The sequence below is a fragment of the Talpa europaea genome (assembly GCF_964194135.1).
Source record: "Talpa europaea genome assembly, chromosome: 12".
NCBI classification, from domain to species: Eukaryota; Metazoa; Chordata; class Mammalia; order Eulipotyphla; family Talpidae; genus Talpa; species Talpa europaea.
The window spans coordinates 63,228,802-63,245,928 of record NC_140079.1 but is presented as its reverse complement, the minus strand read 5'-3'; positions in this window follow the sequence as shown (position 1 = coordinate 63,245,928).

The window sequence follows — 17,127 nt, the reverse complement described above, 5'->3', positions numbered from 1 at the left end:
TTGGAACAAAATAAAATTAGTTTCAATATCTCCCATCTTACACTAAATTCCTACTTCATATCTCACACAAATTCCAGCCAGAATGCTTAAAATTTTTTAGAAGATTTTTAAAGGACATAACACCGTGATGCTATAAATGAGGTTTTTTTTTTTAATAGAGGCATGTTTTATTTATTTATTTGTTTGTTTGTTTTTGTTTATACATGCACTGGGTACAGTCAGAAGCGCGGGAGGGTGAGAGAATTCACCAGAGCCAGAGTGGGGAGCAGAACAGGCAGAAGGACAGAAGTACACTGCTGAGGGGAGCAGCGGGCGGCAGGAGAGGTCTGCGCGCTATGTGGGACCCTCCTCTGGTGGCCGGGGAGCAGCTGGGGATCGAACCGGCACCACAGAGGCCGCGGGCAGCTTCGCAACCCAGCGCTCAACCGCTGCGCCACCGGGGAGGCCCTATAAATGAGGTTTTTAAATAAAAATTTTAAAGCTGTTTTTAATGAATTTTTAATGAATGCTGTTTTTTAATGAATTCTCAAAAAATAACAAGAATTTCCATAAGCAGAAAGAAAACAGCAAATAAAAATATTTGCACCAGATAAAAACTGCTTACAAACCAGTTAGAAAACAATTACTATTCCTAATAGAAAAATGAACTATTGAAAAGAAAGAGTCAGGGTGGAAAATGTAGTTTTGGCTAAATTAAGGAGAATATTGAATGCAGACCAAGGGATTTGACCTTTGTTATTGAAATAACAGAGAACTACTGAAGAGTTTTGGGTATAGAAATGTTGAGAAACACTCACCTTTTTCTGGGCACTTAAACCTTTCTCCAAAAGACTTATGTGTTGGACGGGGCGGAGGGGCAGTCACAAACTTAGGTGTAATATAAAACTGGTACCCCATACACAAAGGGTAAAGAGAAGCCACAGAAAAAGGCTGACCACTCTGTATTTGTAGGCACCACTTTTAATTGCCTTGGGCAGCTATAAGACAAGTAGTATTCGGTACCCACCCCGAAATCTTCAGTGTTTACACGAGGCTTTACTGATTTAATCACTTGCTCCATCCAGATGGTTTAGCAACACATTTTATCCAAGGATGTGCCCTTGGGCAGCTTTCGGGAGCTGAGAAGGCAGGTGAAACATGCATTTCCAAGGGAGGCAGAGGGTCATAAAGAGATATGTAGTGAGGAACCCCTAATTGCTCCCATCCAGTTCCCAGGTCATCAGTATATCTCATTCTTTAGATTGTCTACTCTAACAAGCAAACTGCCCTTGAAGTACAAGTGCTTCTCAAAATTTCCTCCAGAAAGTCTTCCACGATGACCCTAATTTTACCACTTCTTATGAAGAAGTCATGAGTCCTCATAACTATACTCATGGTCTGTGGTCCTGAGGTAATGGAAATAAATACATGGACAGTTATGCTGGCAGAGTATTAGGAGACTGTACTAACCTCCTGGTGTATTTGATGCCATGGGAGATAAATCCAGAATCAAAATCAATGCAAAAATACAACTTAGTGTTTTCTTCTTGTAGTACAATGAGGCTTCTTGCATGTCCCTTTGGAGACTGCAGTCTTTGAAAATGAGAAACTTTAAAATATTTTAACCAGAAAGAAGCAACATGAAATTGGTGTGCTATGAAAAGTATTTTCTAGTGGTATAAGTTGAATTGATTCACATTGTTTGAATTCCCATTGGGTGAATTAAGGGAATCCTGGATACCAGAGAGATAAACAAAGGAAACAATTAACTACATAATGGCAGCGGCAGCACTAGAAAAGTTTGTTTTAGTTAGGTATGTGTAGGGGCAGGAAGGGCCACTGAGCAGGTTTCTAGGATCCGAGCAGACAGGTGGGTAAAGGAGGAATCCTGGAGCACCCAGTGACTTTCTCAGGCTTTTATTGAGCTTTACATGTAGTGTGACAAACAGGTACACGGCAGCAGGGGCGCGGGGGCAGGAGGAGGGAGGGCGGGGCAGGGACCAGGAGGCCAGTAGGCCGCCAAGCCCCTTGCAAGTCTTCACTCTGGGCTTCTCTGGCCTTCTTTCTCTCCTCTCTGCTGCCTCTTCTCCTGCTTCTCTCTCTGACTATCTCAATACCCCTCTGTAGGGTCAGGAATAGACACCGTGCAGGTTTTCTGATCCCATGCAGACCGGGTAAAGGAGGAGTCAGAGTCCTCAGTGGTTTTTGCGGGTCTTTTATTGGGATTTACCCAGTACACAGCAGGCAAGGGTGCTGGGGGGCCGGGAGGCTGGCAGGCCTCCCAGCCCCCAGCAAGTCTTCACTCTATCTGGGCTCTCCGGCCCTTTCTGCTTCTCTTCTTTCGGCTTCCGTTCATTCTTAGCTTCTGGTGGCGTCCCGGTGACACTGCCCTTAAAAGCACAGTCTTAGCCCAGGTGAATCCCATCTACCTCTGCCCACACCCTACTCCAGGTGCCCGCCATCAGGCATGCATTCAGGACTGCAAGGATCCATCATCTATCCTGATGGCGGGAGGGCAGAAAAGCCTGATATTTTTTCCTTACCCTACAGTCTACCCCCTCAGGGTTTTCTGCCATATAGTCTTCATATATATAATTTTCTCAGCAAACATAAACAATGCAGCCATGGCCCACATCACAATATAACAACAAAATACAACAGAACACAAATAAGTCCCGGCAGGGCCCAAACTAGTGGCAAAAGACAATTATTGGTACCAGCAGATGAGCCACCAAATCTGATGCCGAAGGCACTGCTCATGCAAGGGAGGGGAACCACACACGGCATCTACTGTAACACACCAGGAGCCGTCAGGCTTCCTGGCCTTCTCTGGCTGTAGTCTCTGCTACAAGCCACACACAGCGTCCACCCCCAGGATGCACTAGCTCTGGGATTAGCGATTCTATTCTGTTGGGGGTAATTGCTGACCCTCAGGGTTTCTGTTTGCAGTCGCTCCAACACTCGGCTTTCATAGCCACCAATGCGACTCGCAGACCTCTGCACTCAGGCCAACCCACTGCACAAGCACATGGGTCGGGGATCCTTGGATACAAACTCTACATTCGGCTTGGGCTCCACCCCGAGCCATGTTCCCCACCTGTCCCCCAAGGATGGGTTCCTCAGCTCCTCACCCTCACTCGACAACGAGCAGGGCATCACCCACAGGTGATTTTACGAGACTCATTGGCCTTCCTCAGCTTACTTAGTGCTGAACGGCCACTCAGGGCTTCCCAAACTTAGCATCAGCACCAGCTTTTGCCTTCTCAGTTGGCTTTTCTCCTCCGCCTAGCTGCTGGGCATACACAGGCTGCTTTTGGCCATCCCACTGGCCACCCCCAGATTCCCAAAAGACATAACCTGCCAAGGTCCTCTGCCTTCTGGCAGGATTGTCAGTTCAAGTCCATCAGGCCTCTCCCTGCCATCAGCACCGGCGAGCTCCGAATCATGGCCCTCTCTTCCCGACGATTCTTGCTGCCTCAGGGGTCATTGGCTGGTCTTCTCGGGCGTCTCCTCCTCCAGGCGTGGTCTTATTCTGTAGCTCCTGGACCTTGTCCACCCTCTGTGCCACCATGGCACCTCCAGCGCTGTCACAGGCTCACACAGTCTGTTACTCCTTAGGTCCTCCAGGTCTTCCGAGGGCTCCATACCCGTCTGCATGGATCATCTTGCCAACTTATGCCAATTGTAAGGGGCAGGAAGGACCACTGAGCAGGTTTACTGATCCCATGCAGACCGGTAAAGGAGGAGTCAGAGTCCTCAGTGGTTTTTGCGGGTCTTTTATTGGGATTTACCCAGTACACAGCAGGCAAGGGTGCTCCCAGCTCCCAGCAAGTCTTCGCTCTATCTGGGCTCTCCAGCATTCTCTGCTTCTCTTCTTCTTTCGGCTTCCGTTCATTCTTGGCTTCTGGTGGTGTCCCCGTGACACTGCCCTTAAAAGCACAGTCTTAGCCCAGGTGAATCCCATCTATCTCTGCCCACACCCTACTCCAGGTGCCCGCCATCAGGCATGCATTCAAGACTGCAAGGATTCATCATCTATCCTGATGGCGGAAGGGCAAAAAAGCCTGACATTTTTCTTTACCCTACACCCTCCCTTGGCCCACAGAAGTTAACAAGATAGTTTGCAATAATGTAACAACTGCAGGTACCCCATCAGGCAGGGCACTCCTAATGGTGGGAGTGCAGAAAAGCCTGAAAAACCATTTACCCTAGTATGGCAGCCAAAAATAAGACACGAATCAAGAAAAAATAGTTTTCAATAAAACTGATTATTGACTTAATTGAAACTTTAATATACACTATATATATATATATATATATACATTTGAAACTCATAAGTCAATGGGGGTAGACAAGAGATGCCAACATTTTATGGAAGGGCAGCCTACTATAGAAATCCTCATCATTTGATGAGGCAAGCCCTCAGTTACTAAGAGCAAGAGCTAGGTCTAGAATGAACTCTGGGTCAGTTCCACTGTAGGGTAAGGAAAAATGTCAGGCTTTTCTGCCCTCCCGCCATCAGGATAGATGATGGATCCTTGCAGTCCTGAATGCATGCCTGATGGCGGGCACCTCGAGTAGGGTGTGGGCAGAGGTAGATGGGATTCATCTGGCTAAGACTGTGCTTTTAAGGGTGGCGTCAAGACACCAGTAGAAGCTGAGAGAGAAGCAAGAGAAGCAGAAGCCTAGAGAAGGCCAGAGAGCCCAGAGTGAAGACCTGCTGGGGGCTGGGAGGCCTGCCAGCCTACCAGTCCCCCAGCACCCCTGCCTGCTGTGTAACTGATAATCCCAATAAAAGCCTGCAAAACCACTGAGGACTCTGACTCCTCCTTTACCGGGTGTAGGGTAAAGAAAATGTCAGGCTTTTCTGCCCTCCCGCCATCAGGATAGATGATGGATCCTTGTCCTGAATGCATGCCTGATGGCGGGCACCTGGAGTAGGGTGTGGGCATAGGTAGATGGGATTCAGCTGAGCTAAGACTGTGCTTTTAAGGGCGGCGTCACCAGGATGCCAGCAGAAGCTGAGAAAGAAGCCGAAGAGAAGCAAAGAAGCAGAAGCAGAGAACGCCAGAGAGCCCAGATAGAGTGAGGATTTGCTGGGGGCTGGGAGGACTGCCAGCCTCCCAGCCCCCCAGCACCCCTGCCTGCCATATGCCTGGTGAACCCCAATAAAAGACCTGCAAAAACCCACTAAGGACTTTGACTCCTCCTTTACCCGGTCTGCTGGATCCTAGAAAACCTGTACCGTGTCCAGTCCTGCCCTCTACACCGGGTCTGCTGGATCATAGAAAACCTGCACTGTGGTCCGTTCCTGACCCTAAACCCACCCCTTTTCCAAAGTCCTTTTCCCCACACCACCCTGTCTGCCACTGTCTTGGATGTTGCATTTGCTCATTGTTGCTGATTCCAAGATGTGTGTAGGGTAAAGAAAATATCAGGCTTTTCTGCCCTTCCGCCATCAGGATAGATGATGGATCCTTGCAGTCCTGAATGCATGCCTGATGGCGGGCACCTGGAATAGGGTGTGGGCCAAGGTAGATGGGATTCAGCTGAGCTAAGACTGTGCTTTTAAGGGCGGCGTCATGGGGACGCCAGCAGCCGCCGCAGCCGAAGCCGAAAAGAGAAGCCGAGAAGCAGCAGAACGAACGCCAGAGAGCCCAGACAGAGTGACGACTTGCTGGGGGCTGGGAGGCCTGCCAGCCTCCCAGCCCCCCAGCCAGCACCCCTGCCTGCCATATGCCTGGTGAACCCCAATAAAAGACCTGCAAAAACCCACTAAGGACTCTGACTCCTCCTTTACCCAGCCTGCATGGGATCAGAAAACCTGCCTTGTGCCCTGTCCGGCCCCTACAATTGGCGTAAGTTGGCAAGATCCATGCAGACGGGTATTGGAGCCCTCCGAAGACCTGGAGGGACTAAGGGGTAACTGTGTTTACCTGTGAGGACGCTGGAGGCGCCAGGGCGGCACAGAAGATGGATACGGTCCGGGAGCTGCAGGACGGGACCTGGCATGAAGGAGACGCCCAAGAGGACCGCCAAAGACACCAGAAAGGACCAGCCAATGACCCCTGAGGCAGCAGGCCGTTGCTGACGCAGGGAGAGGCCAATGGACTTGAACTGATGGACTGATGGACTGACAAACCTGCCAGAAGGCGGAGGACCTTGCAGGTTGATATGTTTTGGGACCCTGGGGGTGGAGCAGTTTTGTTTGTAAACCCCAGGAGATGGGAATCTGGGGGTGGCCAGTGGGCCTAGATGGCCAAAAGCAGCCTGTTATGCCCAGCAGCCAGGTGGAGGAGAAAAGCCAACTAAGAAGGCAAAAGCTGGTACTGATGCTAAGTTGAGAAGCCCTAAGCGGCTGTTAAGCAGCCTGGGTATGCTGAAGCCCTGTGAGTCTCGTAAAATCACCTGTGGGTGATGCCCTGCTCATTCTTGAGTGAGGGTGAGGAGCTGAGGAACCTGTCCTTGGGGGACGGGTGGGGAATGTGGCTTGGGGTGGAGCCCAAGCCGAATGCAGAGTTTGGATCCCCGATCCATGTGCTTGTGCAGTTGGTTGGCTTGAGTGCAGGGGTCTGCGAGTCGCATGGGTGGCTGTGAAGGCCGAGTGTTGGAGCGACTGCAGACAGAAACCCTGAGGGTTGGCGATTACCCCCAACAGAATAAAATTGCCAATCCCAGAGCTAGTGCATCCTGGGGGTGGATGCTGTGTGTGCCTTGTAGCCAAGACTGCAGCCAGAGAAGGCCAGGAAGCCTGACGGCTCCTGGTGTGATATAGTAGATGCCGTGAGTGATTCCCCTCCCTCGTATGAGCAGTGCCTTCGGCAGCAGATTTGGTGGCTCATCTGCTGGTACCAATAATTGTCTTTTGCACTAGGTTGGTGCCCTGCCTGGACTTACTTGTGTTCTGTTGTATTTTGTTATATTGTATTTTGTTATATTTGATGTATTTGCTTTTGTGGGCCATGGCTGCATTGTTTGTTTGCTTAGAAAATTGTATATATATGTATAGACTGTATGGCAGAAAACCCTGAGGGGGTGGACTGTAGGGTAAAGAAAATATCAGGCTTTTAAAACTGCCCTTCCGCCATCAGGATAGATGATGGATCCTTGTCCTGAATGCATGCCTGATGGCGGGCACCTGGAATAGGGTGTGGGCCTAGGTAGATGGGATTCAGCTGAGCTAAGACTGTGCTTTTTAAGGGCGGCGTCATGGGGACGCCAGCAGCAGCAGCAGCAGTAGCAGAAGCCGAAAAGAGAAGCCGAGAAGCAGCAGAACGAACGCCAGAGAGCCCAGATAGAGTGAAGACTTGCTTGGGCAGGCCTCCCAGCCCCCCAGCCAGCACCCCTGCCTGCCATATGCCTGGTGAACCCCAATAAAAGACCTGCAAAAACCCACCAAGGACTGACTCCTCCTTTACCCGGCCTGCATGGGATCAGAAAACCTGCCTTGTGCCCTGTCAGGCCCCTACAATGTGCTTAGTGATAGAGAAACCACAAAGTTACAATCTACTGATGTGAAGATGCTCATGGGAAATATTCAGGCTTATAATGTTCCCATTACTTTTCCTGGGAGCTCTACTGTCACCCCCATTCCCACTCCCTCTGCAGCCAGGTTAATATAAGAATGTAGCCTTATGGGTTTATGCTCAGAAGTCTGTTCGCCTGCTTAACAGAAACAAAAGGTGGCACTTTGCTTCAATCTTGGGGGCAGGTTTTTAAGAGACTGAACTTACTCTTTTTAAAAAAATCTTTCTCGAGGGCCTCCTTGGTGGTGCAGTGGGTTGAGTGCCATGCTGTGAAGCTGTCTGCAGCCTCTGCAGCATGGGTTCTATCCCAGCCAGCCGGGGAGCTACCCACATGACGAGGCAGACTTCTCCTGTTTTGCCTGCTGCTCCCCTCAGCAATGTATGTCGTCAGTCTGCCTGTTCTGTTACCTGCTCTGTCTCTGGTGAATCCTCTCACCCTCCCACACATCTGGCCTGTACTCTGGTTCTTGTATAAATAAGTAAATCTTTGATAAAAATAAAAATAAAAAATCTTTCCAATAGCACAATTTAAAATTGAATAAGCTAGTGGTGTTTGATTATTTTGAAGGTATGCTCATTTTGTAATTGCCTATAATATGTGTAGTTTAGATTGATAAAATAAACTTTTGAAGAAATTTAATTGATAGCAAAATTTTTTAAAGATTTATTTTTATTTATTTATGCATACAAGAAATGGGGTGTAGGTCAGAGGTGCCAGGGGTGGGGAAGGTGAGAGGATTCACCAGAGACAGAGTGGGGACCAGAACAGCCAGATCCACTGAAATACACTGCTGAGGGGAGCAGCGGGGAGGACAGGAGAGGTCTGCTGAGCCATATGGGTTAGCTCTTTGGCAGGAATGGAACTCAGGCTGTTGGGGTGAGAGCACTAAGAACCCCTAGGCCACTAGGTATGCCCCTAATAGCAGATTTTAACAGGAAAATTACTCAATTTGGAAGCTCTTATTAGCAAATGAGCCAGTCATGGAGGTCATGAAGCAACAGGTTTTGGAGTTTTGCCTCTTTTGGTGCTTTTCACAGCTTCACAGCATCAACATTGCCTGGGGGCTTGTTTGAAATGCAGAGTTTCCTCCCACTACAGCACCTAGAAATGAGTTTGATGGAGACGGTATGTGCTCAATAAATAGCCAATAAATTAATAATATACAGTGCTTTTTTTTATAGACTAGTCCTTCTGCCCCCTTTGTACTTCTCTGCCCTTCCAATCCCTGACCCCTAGCCCCCAACCAAATCTGATGAAAATCCACTTGCAATTGAGTCTAATGTGAAATCTTTTCTCTCCTGAAGTCTTTCCTCACTGGTTCAAAGGAATTTTTCCTCTGAGTTTGTGCTGTCTCAACATCAACGGCCATTGCACACTTATGTAAGAAAACTAATATATTCCCCTAATAAAATAAAATAAAATCCCTGACCTTTGGGGGTAGGCAGTAGGGCAATTCTCATTAGGAAGCAGGAGAGGGGTAGCTACCTCATATTCCCATTCTGAGACCTAGGACACCCTTCTTCAGGCTATGGCCCCCCCATCGCTTGCCTCCACTCAGCAGAGACCATCTGTGACATCCTTAGGAACTGGGTCAATTCTCAAAGTCCAGAGTCAAAAGAATGAAGACAAGACCCTAGCTCTGATTAGTGTTCCAGCTTCTATTTCTATCTTGAAATCTACCAAGTTTTCACCAGATGGTTAATACTGGGAAGTATCGGCCCATCTTCTTTCCCTTCCACTTCCTCTCTTGTACGCCCCATGTCAGACATCTGATCTTACTCTATAGCTCACAATCCCTCTCAGAAACCTGCTCAGCATGCACAATATCATCACAAAGAGGCTCACTAATTGTGTTCCTCTTTCTACCCTAGATTGGAGTGACCTAAAATCACAGAATTATCATTATCATTTTTTTTTATCTCTAGACCCCATCTTCAAGATCAGTGCTTGACATATGATTGGAAGTTAATATTAATTTGTTGAGGGATTTTTAAAATTATGATTTATTCCATAAAAGTATAAGGGTAAGTGTAGTGCTACCAGATTAATATGAAAAGGTTGGCCATGTAATCATCATCCAAATCAGTGCACTTTTGAGAGTGCTAGAATGTTAAACCAGATGGGACACTGGGACAATAGGCATGTCCTAAACTGGGAAGTAGGGTCATTGTAAACAGAAAGCCCACCATTGTTGTCCCTTTAAACAAAACTCCAACTGGGATAAAATGCTAGGGGTACTGCAAGGTCACTTGGGCTGTCATCAGATGCTTCTCCTTGGCCTCTTAACTTAAAGAATCCTGTCCTTTGGTTGTCTCCTCTCTCATGAGTCACCAATTCTATCACTTCTTTACAGATTCATCTATTGTGTGAATTTCAGACATCCTCGTCACTCCCTGATTGTTTTTCCTTGGGTTCCACCATCTTACCTTTTCCAGAATTCTTTCTGCTGCTCTCAACTTTAATTAATATGATTCCATTTTATCTTGCTGTCATTGTTCATTTCTTTTCTCCCACTCCCCCCCCCACATAGCTTTGTTGGATTTTTTTTCTCTTTCATACATCTCTCTTCTGAAGTTTGAATTCACAGCTCTCAGTTATCTATTGTTCTGTTTCCCATTACCACTGATCTTTCATAAATTCATTTGAAAAATTTCCTTGACTAACAAAGGAAATGCACAAATCACAATAAAAGAGCCACACAAAAAAGCAAATATACCTGGAGACTTTTCTACTCATTACATTGCTTGTAAAAGGAGAAATGGCAGGTAACTGGAAGTGTGTTCAGTTACTATACATTCAAGAGAAAACTTTTTCTTACAAGTGTTAAATTTCTTTAACAAAAATTATTAAAGATGGAAATTGTCTTTTCCATGCACAGCAAGTATTCAGTGAATTCTTTTTGGAATGAGAATGCATTAGGGCTTTAGAGTAGGGTGAAATTCTGTTTGATATGCAAGTCCTGTAGAGAATCAAACATGGCACCTAAGGAGCTATCACTCAGGAAAGGCTCATCTCTTCCTATTTCTTTTTTTTAAAATTTTTAAATTTATTTTTGTAAAGATTTATTTATACAAGAACTGGGATACAGGCCAGATGTGCGGGATGGTGAGAGGATTCACCAGAGACAGAGAGGGGAACAGAACAGGCAGACTGATGAAATACACTGCTGAGGGGAGCAGCGGGCAAGCCAGGGGAGGTCTGCTGCGCCATGTGGGATTCTCGCCGGCTGGCCGAGATCGAACCCATGCTGCAGAGGCTGCTGAAAGCTTCATAGTGCAGTGCTCAACCACCTGCACCACCAGAGAGGCTCCCATTTCTTCTTATTTTTTAAAGATTTATTTATTCATGCATGCAAGAACCGGGGTACAGTCAAGATGTGCAGGAGGGTGAAAGGATTCACCAGAGACAGAGCAGGGAACAGAACAGGCAGGCTGACCGAAATACACTGCTGAGGGGAGCTGTGGGGGAGACAGGAGAGGTCTGCTGCACCATGCAGGTATCTCTATGGCAGAACGGGATCGAATCTGCACTGCAGAGGCTGCGGACAGCTTCACAGCACTGCACTCAACCACCTGTGCCACCAGGGAGGCCCTCTTCCTATTTCTAACATACTCCTGAATTATTGAAAACTTGGCATGTATGTCTACAAATATCCAGTAATGGGCCCATCCAGGATATCTCCTTAGAACAATTGTGAGTAAAACAACTTGCATTTAGGCTCTGACATTTTGTCTTTCACACTATTTTTAAACAATTGGTGAAATATATATATGATAGTAATAGATGATAGCAATCTAATTAAAATTGATAAAGACAAGCATTTCTAGTGATTTTGACTGGAGCTGCATTTATTTTTGTTTATGTCTCCTATGGAGACAGACGTGTTTCTGTGGTATTTTAGGGAGGTTGGGACATTACATAATAAGATTTTTCACTCTGAAAAAATTAGAACCAGTTACATAATTAAGAAAGGGGTTGAACACATTTCCTGTTGAAGTAATTAAAATTGAGAGCATTTGAAACATCTGTGCCTCTCTTCCTAGAAAATGTTTCTCTGAGGTATTTTCCTCAGAAGACAGGGTCTTTTTGGTTCTTATTGTAAAAATTGTAGAGACGCTTGAAAATAACAAGGCAAACAGGAAACTGAGTTCACTGTGTAGGAAGCACAGGGGGAAAAAAGCAAATCACTGAAAATGTGGGTCCCTCTGAAGATTCTTAAACCACACAGGTGGAAAACAAAGATAATAAAATAGCTGGCATAGAGGCTGGTTAATGAGAATGTGCTGTGCTAGTGACAGACGGTCTGTGTTGAGTTTCTAGACTTTATTCTTCTTTGTCACACAAATTCTCTCCTTCAAAAAACAGTAACTCTCATGCTATTTAAAACAAGTTCAGAATCAAGTTTACAGAAATTCATCAGAAGAAGCACAGAATAGCAGAGACCAGATGAATTTTCAGTTCTAAGACATTTTAGGCACACATAAAGAATTTGGACGACACTTGAGAGAAAATTTCACAAATTGTTTAAAAATAGTGTGAAAGACTTCCTATTGATTGAACAAAATTGAAAATTTCTAAAGCCACACTATGTTTAACTGGCTATGTTAGGAGGCTTTTGGAATTGAGCTGCGGCTGCTATGTGGCAGCCAGATCAGTCGAAGAACCTCTCCCACCACTGGATGGGGCAGTAAGGATAGTTTTCTGTGGTCATCTGACTTCACTGGTCCTCTTGATAACCCTCAGTGCAGTCCCAAGTGCAAGCCTGTCACATAGGCATACTTGCTTCTGCAGCTCTAAGCCCCTGTTCATAAATATTCTTTGAGTTCACTCGCTGCACAGTAAAACTGAGACCTTAAACTGTCAGCCTTTCTGGTTGCTTCCTAGAGAGCTGTTGCAAACCTGCTTGAAAAAAATAAATAAAAGAACCTCCTCTTGCAGCCTGTGTTTGGTGGGTATCCCATGATTCTCAATGTTCACCAGTCTGATGCCCATTATCCTGTATTTTATCTGTCAAAAGTTCTGGAAGTTTGCAGGACTAAGCCACAGGGCTACAAAGGAGCACTGATTGGGTGGAGGCAAATGGAGCTGAAAGCATACTTTATTTCACTTGTCCCATTGTGTTTCCTAAAAGAGGACTACCTGGGATCTTTTTCTTTTCATAAAGTTACCACACAGGCCAGCAGCAGTACTACGGCTAAGGCATTTGGGGTCCATTGAGACTGAGTGCATCTGATTTCACTGCAAAGGCTTAAGATATATACTGTTAAGGACAAGCCTTCTCATTCACTTCTTTCTTCCCATTAGGGCACACCATGGCAAAGACTAGCCACAGCGCCCTCTTCCTTACATTTTTGCAGATCACTACTTTATTGGCCACTTACCTGTTCTGTGGCTATTCCCCTTTCTTTAGTAATACTTACTGGGCTTATTGTATTTTTTCACATCATTTCCTTCAAATAGAGAATCAATCCTCCTGAAAAAGCACTTCCTTTTGACAATTTCCTGTATAGATGATGAACCTACTTTTAAAGGTTATCTGAGTACACTTTTAATTTCTTAAAAAGACAGAAATCAAACGGCGGGAGGCTGTCACTGGTGAGAGCATGCTGTGGTTTCCCCCACTATCCTATGTCATAAATGTGCTTCTTTGTGCTGCAGTGAAGTGTCTTTCATAGCACAGAGCAATTTCTCTGCTGGGCTGCACCCAAATTATGATGGTGATTTTGCATGTGCCCTGTATTCAGAGAAAAGCTTTACTATCAGCATCACAATGTCACCATAACACAACTAGAAGTTCAGGAACTTCTGGCTGACACAGAGACAATGAAGCAAGTTCACAATGAAGCAAGTGTTAGTTCCTTAGCTACTCCTTTTTCAAATAACTTTTTCCCCTAAGTACCTGAATAAAACATTATGGAAGGGACTGAAAGTAAGGTGTTTTCTCCTCTGGAAGTGTATTCTTCAGTTGAGCAGCTGACACCCTGTCTCCTGAGGACACTACAACACGTGTTATTAGCAATTGCCTTTAATACAAGGAAGTGAGTCAATTCCTGGCAGTGTGAAGACAATTCCCCAACCCCTAGGTTTCTGAACCTTCAGCAAAAAGCAAGCCACCTATGGGGACATAAAACTGCAGCTAAGGGTACAGGCCCATCTGAGAAATGGGAAATTTAAAGGCAGAACATAACATGAGTTTTAGGAACAATTCTATGAAATGCAGTCATCTTTACCCTTAAAGATCTGCAACAAAAACACATCCAAAATGGATTGGGTAGGGGAGGTGAGGTGAAGGTGGAAGAGGGGGTGTTCTGGGGACAATGGGGTCAGAGATGGGCAGAGATGGGGGTAAAGGAGCTTGGGTGAGGACCCACAGTCCAGCCAACCCATTTCACACTGGGGTTGCCCCGTAACACAAGGTCTGGAACTTACTTTTTTTTCTGGGTTCTGAACTGTGATTTGTCCACTGTAAAATTACACACCCAATATTTTAAGAGCAGTGCATGAGACTTCCTATTGATTGAACAAAGAGGATGGCTAAATATTATGTGAATTCTTGGACAAAATAAATTTTATTATACATGGCCACCATGTGGAAGAAACCATTATAAACATTCAACATTAAATATATTCTTTCAATGAACTCTGTTAGGGAGCTACTATTATAAAACCTGTTTTACAGATAGGGAAAATGAATTTTAACCCAAGTATTGGACTTTAAAACTCATTGTCTTAAAATATATGCCTGTTTAAATGGTTGTTAAACAAATTACATAAGAAAGCATACTATGCATGCTCCTCTTTGACTTGTAGCCTTAATTTGGATTGCAAGTCTCTCTCTCTCTCTTTTTTTTTTTAAAGATTTATTTATTTATACAAGAGCCAGGGTACAGGCCAGAGATGCAGGGGGTGTTAGGATTCACCAGAGACAGAGCGGGGAACATAACAGGCAGACTGACTGAAATACACTGCTGAGGGGAGCAGCGGGCGAGACAGGAGAGGTCTGCTTCGCCATGTGGGATACTCGCCGGCTGGCCGGGATCGAACCCGTGTTGCAGAGGCTGCGGACAGCTTCACAGTGCGGTGTTCATCCACCTGTGCCACCAGGGAGGCCCTGGATTGCAAGTCTCTTGCTGTTAGCTAGCTTAGGTAGAAGTATCCCTTTGGACTATCAGTCAGCCTCAGAATTATATTATCTTTAATGCCCAGAATTATCAAGTTTCCAGACTGGGATTTAGCTCTGACTCCTGCTTTCATAGGATACTCCAACTAAGAGCTGAAATTGTGCCCTGAGTCACTGTTCAGGTTTTTCTACTCATGAACAGGCCTCCCAGATGACACCTCATTGGGAATTTGATTCATCTTGGAGAATTTATTAGATACCTATTTGCCTCAAAATCATTGATGCTGTTGCATCATGAGATTCTGTCCAATGCTTTGTACCTCCTCAATAGCCAACCCATCTGATAGGGCCTGTTTTAACTTATCTAGCAGCTTAGTCTGGAATTGTGGCTGTGGCATTTGCAGTAATCATATCCCCGAGACAGCATCTGACTTCTATGTTCTTCTCTATGGGCACAATTATGCATTTACTTGATGAGATACAAATTATTTGATTATAAATGACTTTTTTAAAAGATTTATTTTATTTAGAACTGGAGGTCAGATGGGTGGGAGGCCTGGGTGAAAGGATTTACCAGAGTGGGGAGCAGAACAGGTGGGTTTACTGAAATACATTGCTGAGGGGAGCAGTGTGTGAGACAGTTCTACTGTGCCATGTGGGTTAGCTCCCTGGCCAGGGATCAAACTCATGCTGCAGTGGCTGGTGATAGCTTCATAGCACTGAGACTTAACTCCCACACCACTGGGAGGCCCATAAATGACATTTATACTTATATAATACATCTTATATAACGTTTCATGTCATTTTATGTATATCATTTTGTTTACTAGGGATTTATGTGTAATACAAAATTTTCTTTTTTAAAAAAGATTTATTTATACAAGCACTGGGGTACAGGCAGAGGCGCGGGAGGGTGAGAGAATTCACCAGAGACAGAGCGGGGAGCAGAACAGGCAGAAGGACTGAAGTACACTGCTGAGGGGAGCAGCGGGTGAGACAGGAGAGGTCCACCACGCCATGTGGGTATCTCCCTGGCCAGCTGGGAATCAAACTGGTGATGCAGAGGCAGCGGACAGCTTCACGGCGTGGTGCTCAACCTGCTGCACCACTGGAGAGGCCAATACAAATTTTTCAATGATGTACATAAATTGATTTAACTGTGACTTTCAGAATTAAAAGGTGCTAAGAAACATTTGTGATGTAAAAGAAACACTGGTAAGGTTAAGAATACTGGGGTGATGAAAAAGAGCAGTTTTTAAAAAGATTTCAGTTCAGACTCTAGTTCAAGGTGAGGAATTATTAGGGCCCAATTACTTCCTTGAGTGTCAATTTCTTTGTAAAATGAAGATAGTATTTAGAATATAATTCAGAGCTTTATACAAATTGTTAGTAAAGTTCTTTTTCCCTGAGTATAGTAAATGTTGAACACTATCAGCCAGTTAAGACCATTATTAAAAGGGGGATGATAGGTACTTCATAAGGTTATATTAAGACCCTACACAAAATGGCTAGTTAACAGATGTCCACGTTTAGTTCACATTAGATCTGTTGTACTATTATTTTAGATATCTGCAAGGAGGAAAAAATTACTCTCAATTACATTTATAGCTAAGAAGGCAGATTCCAATTTCAGATGTTAAATGTAAAAATTTTCACACTAGATTCAAAATACTGTTCCCCTTTCTTTTTTCATTTAACAATCAGTGAGGAGTCTATACTCCTTAGAATCTGGAATTGTTTTTAACTCTTTATCCTCCTAAGAGGACCCTATAGGGTCTCCTCTTGATTCCAAGGGGTTAACCATATTATAAATTCTAAGTGATTTTCATACTCTCTAACACAGTTCCCTTCATTTCCTCCATCTCAATGTGAATTCAACTGATAAATGAATATAAATGGATGTAGGGTAAATGGTTTTCAGGCTTTTCTCCCCTTCCACCATTAGGATTGCCCTGCCTGATGGGGTACCTGCATTTTGTTACATTGTTATAAGTTGTATTATTTACTTTTGTGGGCCATGACTGCAGTATTGCCATATTTGCCAAGGGAAGCAGAGTCAGGAAAGAGGGGTGCCAGGGGGCTGGGAAGCTGGCAGGCAGCAAGTCTTCACTCTTTCTGGGCTCTCCGGCATTCTCTGGTAGTCTCTGCTTCTTTCGCTCTTGTTCACTCAGCTTCTCGTGGTTCTCCTGGCATCCCCGTGATGCCGCCCATATAAGCCCAGTTTTAGCCCAGGTGAATCCTATCTACATATGCCCATACCCTATTCCAGGTGCCTGCCATCAGGCATGCATTCAGGACTACAAGGATCCATCATCAATCCTAATTGTGGGCAGAAAAGCCTAATACCCTACAAACCTAATATTTAGATTTAGTACCATTTAATAACACCTATGTATGCCCTTAGAGTTAATGGCATAGTGATATGATCAGGCACTTCACATGAACAAAAACTAAAAAAGATTGGTAAGAAATCAAACTTAAGAACAGGCAAGTGAAGCGGT